This window comes from Cryptomeria japonica, chromosome 3 (genome assembly GCF_030272615.1).
Source record: "Cryptomeria japonica chromosome 3, Sugi_1.0, whole genome shotgun sequence".
Taxonomy (NCBI): domain Eukaryota; kingdom Viridiplantae; phylum Streptophyta; class Pinopsida; order Cupressales; family Cupressaceae; genus Cryptomeria; species Cryptomeria japonica.
Genome location: NC_081407.1, coordinates 108,350,104 through 108,357,539, shown reverse-complemented (window position 1 = coordinate 108,357,539; position 7,436 = coordinate 108,350,104).

Sequence of the window (7,436 nt, the reverse complement as noted above, 5' to 3'; positions counted from 1 at the left end):
TCAATGGCTAAATTTTCCAAATAATCTGCAATCTTGTTAACTTCTCTGTAACAATGGGATACCAAGAAAGATTCAAACAATTCTAATTTTTGTAAAATGGGATGAAGTATATACTACAAATTCCAACAATTCGATTTCTTTTTCATAACACGTTGAATAATCACCATAGAATCACCTTCAATTATTAAGTCCTTAATTCCCAAAGAGATTCTCATATCCAATCCAAAAGACAAAGCATGAAATTCCGCATAATTGTTAGTTTTAAAACCAATAACATGACACTTAGCTCGAATAAAATTTGCATTGTGATCATAAATTACCATGCCTACCCCAGTCGGCCTAGGGTTACCACGAGAGGCCCCATCAAAATTCAGTTTAAAGTGCCCCTACGGAGGAGGTTTCCATCTAGCAGAGCATCTCTTACCTATTGCATCATTCTTTTTTAAAATTGAACCATGAGAGGGTAAAACTGACAGCATCTTCCAAACTCTAGTAACTCTACTATCCCAGTTCGAAAAAGAAGTAAGATTTTCCAAATTCTTATAAATAAATGACAAAGCAACCTCAAAGATTGAAGACTCAATTTTTAATAGAACCTCAGACACAGGAGACCTTGTTTTTTTAAATATCCTAATGTTTCTCTCTAGCCAAACATTCCAAATCACAATAGATGGAGATATGATCCAAAGGCATGCATAAAAAGATGAGGCAAACATAAAGGGCCAAGATCTAAAATGGGAAATGAGATCCTTACCAATAACAAAGGATATATTTAACTTCTCAAACAACCACTACCAACTTTCATAAGCATAATCACAATGTAGGAACATGTGTGAAGAAGATTCCAAATTTTTGTTACAAAGGACACAAGGGAAAACAACAGTAATACCAAGCCTGTCTAGTCTCATACTTGTAAGGACTCTATCCTGAATTGCCAACCAAGAAAAGGCTCCAACTTTAGCAAGACAAGCCGAATGCCAAAACAATTTATAAGGCCAAGATGATAAATATTTAGTAACCATAAGAGAGTTGTAACCATCTTTAACAGTGTACTTACCAGAAATATTCTTTGTCCAAATAAGTTCATCCTCAGAATCAGAAAGAAATATAATTCTATCCCCCAAAATCTTCTCAAAATCTAATTTCATTCTTTGATCAACATCTAAGAAATCAATCGACTTCCATCTAGCTAGCTTAAGGGGTCCACTAGTCACAATTTCAAAATAATCTGCTACAAAAACACCCCAAAGGGAGGAAAGAACAGTGATCAGAGAAGACCAATCCCTAATATTCACCAAAGGTATGTGTCCATTCCATACTTCATCCCAGAATCTGACCTTTCTACCATTATGAACAATCCATGAGAGATGAGGCAAAATAATTGATCTACATTTACAAAGGAAAATCCAAATAGCAGAACCCAAAGGAAAATTAAGACTTTAAAAATGTACTCTCTCAGTCCATTATTTAAATATTTGGCAAACATTATTTGTGCCCATAAGAAGCTAGGCTTGTCATATAATTTCCAAACCAACTTAGCACCTAAGGCTAAATTCTGATTCTCCAGACTCCGAATTCCTGTTCCCCCAAGTTCCTTACGCAAACATACCTTATCCCATGCAACTAAAGGGAGTTTCGTCTTTCCATCTTTATTATTGTTCTAAAGAAAATCTCTAAGAGTATCCTGTAAACTAACAATAGCTGCTTTTGGAGACTTCAAAATAGACATGAGATATATGGGAACAAAATTCAAAACAGACTTGATGAGAACAATTTTACCTGCCAAAGTTAACCATCTATCATTCCATGAGAGAATTCTTTTAGAAATGACCGAAATAATCTTATCCCAAAAACCAATCTTATCCTGTTTAGCAAAGAAATGAATCCCAAGGTAAGTACATGGAATATTTCTAGTCTCAAATCCCCAAAAGGATTGCAACCTATGTTGAACCAGTTGTGGTGTATTAAGGAAAAAAATCTTTGATTTATCACCATTCACTTTCTGACCAGAAAATGATGAATAATTTTGTATTATTCCTTTAATCACTTTTGCCTCAACTAACGAAGCATGTCCAAAGAACAAAGTATCATCTGCAAAGAGACAATGGGAAATACTTTGGGGAATATTCTGAATCCTTATACCTTTCCAAAGCCCCCCACTTTAGCAGCCCTAATAGCCCAACTAAAGGTTTCAGCTAGGAGAATAAACAAAAAGGGAGAAAGGGGATCTCCCTATCTCAAACCCCTAGAGGAAGTGAAAAAACCACAAGGAGAACCATTAATTAAAACCGAGAATCTTGTAGAAGAAATACATGCACGAATCCATTTGACCCAGGCCTTGGAAAAACCTAACTTCTCAAGAACAACACATAAATCCCCCCACTCTACTCTATCATAAGCCTTCATCATGTCTAGTTTAAGTATCATGGTTGGGGTTCTTTGGGTGGAAATAGAATGCAGCACCTCATGTGCTCCAATTGCACCCTCTTTCATCTCCCTTCCGGGAACAAAACCACCTTGCTCCAATGAAATGATCCTAGGTAGAATTTTTGCCAACCTAAGGGAAATTGCCTTCGTAAATATCTTATACAAAGTGTTACATAAAGCAATGGGGCGGAAGTCAACAAAATTCTTAGTATCCTCTTTTTTAGGAATAATTGCAATCATTGTAGTATGAAGTTCTTTTAAAATAGACCTATTTCTCCTAGCTTCCTCGAGAGCCAATAAAACATCATTTCCCACAAAATCCCAACATTTCTGAAAAAATAAAGGAGTAAAACCATCTGGTCCTGGAGCTTTATCCAGATTCATGGCAAAGACAACACTCTTAACTTCTTCTAAGGAAAAGGGAGACATCAATATCTTATTGTCTTCCAAAGATACTAAAGGAGGAATAGTGTGTGAGAATGAAATCGATCCACCCCAGATGAAAATCAATTAGGACGAAAAAATTTTATGTGTCTACAATGAGAAACCTATAAGGTTAGTTGATGAGGTATAATATTAATTTGGACCACTCTTCTCCATCTTTGAAAAAATTAATTTTGTTCTAACGATTGCTTTCAGTAAAATAAATAAAGAATATATACGTAACATGATGGATTTCCTTTATAAAGTCGTTGAGGATTTTTTTTATGAAGCTACTGATAATATTATAATATATGAGATCTAGGAATGGGTCTTCTTGGAAAGTCATCTAGATTTCAATTTGTGAATTCGGAAAATTTGAAAAACTCATTTAAAAATACAAATGTAACCAAAGGAAATCAAATCAATTTAAAACTCAAGAGGAAATTATATTTGGGATTTAGTGCAATCTTAATTTTATTTAGGTTATTATCAAGGAGAGTTGGGAACTCTTTGAAAATTTAATGAAGCCTTTGTCATGGAATCCTAAGTGCATTAATGCCCTTGAAAATCGATGCTTAATCAAGAATAATTTATATTTAGGCAATGAATTATTAATTAATCAATACTCTTTATGAAATAATTATCTTGTTGTTGTTAAAAGTGTTTTTTTGGTGGCCTTTCAATTCTTTGGATTTTGAATAGGATTAATACAATCTAATTTCCTCAAGCTTGGAATAAATGTTATGACCTTACTTACAAATTTGTACTATTGACTATTCAATGTCTACAATACAACTAATTTGATTCATATGAGATGGTCTTGAATATTTGATTCTTCTCTTTAAACAAGAGTTGGTTATCTTTGGGACTAATTTCACACAATATGCCATTTTGATTTTAATTTTGGAGGAGTAGAAAATGTATCCAAGTATCACATGGATTTTTGTGATAATTTATTGGTAGAAATAACTTATTAATGTTCTAGCCAATAATTGGAAATATATTTGATCAAATAGGAGATCCATTTTGAATATTTGATTCTTCTCTTTAAACAAGAGTTGGTTATCTTTGGGACTAATTTCACACAATATGCCATTTTGATTTTAATTTTGGAGGAGTAGAAAATGTATCCAAGTATCACATGGATTTTTGTGATAATTTATTGGTAGAAATAACTTATTAATGTTCTAGCCAATAATTGGAAATATATTTGATCAAATAGGAGATCCATTTTTTCTCATATTGTTGAGTGATTGGATTTATTTTTGGTGCCTCCCTAATGGATTCAAAAGATTGCAATGATTTCATGCAATATACTTTCATTTTTGAAACCTAAAAATGTTCCTATCATTCTTATTCTATTTGAAGATAAGGTGATTAAGAAATTACCTCCTTAAATATGAATCAATGTGGTTCTAGGATCCAAATGTTTCAAGTCTAATTATGGATTGGTAGTCCTCTACTCCCATAATATAGGGATCAAGATTGCTCCTATTACATTCAAAAAATAGATCCATCAATTATAAGATAAAGCTTTGAAAAAAAATATTTTTAAGAATTTCTTTGAAGAAAAATTGAGGATTGAGTCTGATATATATTCACTAAATGATAAGAGTGATAAGGTATGGAATGAATCAACAATATTTCATCTATAAAAACTAAATTTTTGGATGAACTAAGAGAGATATACATTAATAAAGAGATATTATTTTAGCATCCTAAATTATACTCACCTACAATTTTGTCCTCACCTAGGCCTCACTTTGACATTTTTATTTCCAAGGCCTGTTTGCAATGTTGATTTTGATCATGCCACTCATCTATTCTGCATTTTCATCAGCTTCCTAGTTCTGCCCCCAATTTGGAGTCATGATTTCCAAGACTAGGATGTACCACAACCTGGTCCCAAATTAAGAATAGGGCATACCACGCACTAGGCCTCTTAATTAGGCCCAAAATTGAACCCTGCTAATGGTCATCATTGATGAATGAGAATCTAGATCCCATGTCAGCCTATTGCAAAAATTTAATTTGATTTTTTATGATAAATTATAAAAGGAGGTCTACCCCTCTCATTTTAAACCTAACAATTTATAAGATCTCAATTACGCTCACGAATTTAAGTGAGCAAGAAATCAATCATTCATCAAGCATTGTAGCAAAAGTGAAGTCCAGTTCAAGCATTGAAGATGTCATTCATGATCAATGTTTTATGAAGACATCCTACATGAAACCATAAATGCTTTGTGTGAAGAAAAACAAAACTTCATCAAGGTAAACATTGTGGTTTCAAGCATTACATTTTAGATTCAATCTTTCTCTCAAAAGAAAAGTACTTTATTTCAGCCTTTCATTACATTTGTAAATTCAATTCCATGGTTAATTCAAAAACTAGGGTTTGGCCTAAGGCAAACCCATATTCCCAACATATTTCCCTTTATTTCTTTGTGTAGTAAACAGGTGTGGAGTTGTACTCAGGAAATCCAATAAAGCCAATAGTAACGAACATGTTTAGCTTTCAATGACAGAAAATTTAGAGGACCAGGGTTGATCTATGCTACCTAGTCCAGAAAAATTAGGTCAAACTTCTAAGAATAGGTTCTACACATCTTATTTGGCCCAAATCCAAGTTATTGGATCAGTGGAACATCTATAGCTTACTGTTTCTGTTAATTTACTTCATTGTTTTATAGTTTTACCCTAATTTCACAATTACATTATAAATTCAATTAAGAAAAAGGTTAATCATTCCCATCCAGTTGAATCTAATTAGAATCTCAATCTCTTCCTCATTAGGATCAAAAGCCTATATCTATTGGGTTCAACCCTCTTTTAATGTAAGTGGGTTAATTAGGTTAGTTAGTGATTTTAACCCTGATTTTTGATTTTCCATACCATACATTTTGGTGAACTCGACATCTTGCATGCCTAATTCTAATTTATTGTCTCAAATCTGATTTTGTATGCATTTTAGAATTCAAATTTGTGCCCATAATTGTTATTTTCAAGTGAATCTTATAAATTTTGAGGTTAAATTCATAAAAACCCTCACTTATTATTATAAAATTAACTTTTGGGTTGCATAATTTTTAAGTGTATTGCCAGATCTGATTATTATGACATGTTATGTTATGGTTTAAAGTAATTTATTGTTCAAAATGATCAATCAAATTGCTTATTTAGTTGGTTAATCAATCATTGTTACAATAAATTGCATTTCTTAATCATAGTTTTTATTTTTTGCATTCGAATTTCTCTCCTTTGTGCATGAATTTTGTTGCCATTAGTGCTACATACAATATTCGTATGAGAAGAAGTTGTAGAATTAAGGCTTCCCAAGGTTTAATCACTAAGGTTATCGATCCTCAATTGGATCATTTATTCTATGAGAAAGTTGGTGCTTTCTCTAATCCAACTATGATATATAATTTATCTCCATTCTCCTCATAATTCTCATAATGTGAACGTATCATTAACTAGGGTTACTATTGACCAAATAGAGAATATTGACAATGAATTTGAAAATTTTCAAAAATGGATGAGTCAAAAATACCCGAAACGTGAGGCAATCCCTTTACTTTAATGATTAAAAAGAATGGTGCAAAGTGATAAAATTGGTGTTGATTTGTTGTGTGGCCTTGTTCATATTGTTGATACTAATACCATACCAATAAAAAGTTGTGTCAAAGTCCTTGTTTATTCTCAACCCACTAGTAAAGTCAATCATTCCATCCATATGCCTACATCCTTTTCTAGTGTGCCTACATTTACATCTTCTATCATATAAGCTACTTCCACACAAAATGCTAATCCTACACATGTTAGTCATGAAGGCAATCCTGTTAATCAATATTATTACATACCTCCTTCTATGAGTTTTCCATTTGTATCTCAATCATCTCCCATACCAACATACCATAATGTTCCACCTCCTTATTCTCAACCTCCACCTAAATATAACAATATTAATCCTCCATCACAATCCAACATGTCCAATTTTATTCCATTCATTGAAGCAACCATCAATAATCTAGCCCAAATTACTACATCTCTACAACAACAATTGGCTTCCATTACTCAATCCAAGTTTAATGTGCCCACATTTGATGTAGCGGTCACATTATCTGATGATATTGTCTATGTAGTTTCCCCTAAACATATGGAAGTCCCTCAATTGGAATTGTATATGTTGGCATTATGTGCACCAGTATGAGGACATTATGACATTGTATGTTGTCATTGATGTCAATATGTTGAAGAAGAGAGAACCGACATGTTACCAAGAATCGGTATATGTGAGAACCGGTATAACATTGTGAATCGGTATATGTGCCAAAGTGAAGCGATGTGTCTGTTCAAGGTGAACCGGCATGTTGATATGGGAACCGGTACATGGAAGCTTTGTGTGACTACCGGTTGGTAGTCTTAGGGTTACTGGTTGAAGTGCTTCAAGCCTGTGTGACTCAACCGATGACTTTGTGTGATGAGTTAGCATTATAACGAAGAACAGACCATGTTGCCACATCATCCTTGTGTGCGTGAAGGATCTTGCATGAAGAAGATTGTTCTCTTCTACCTCGGGAATG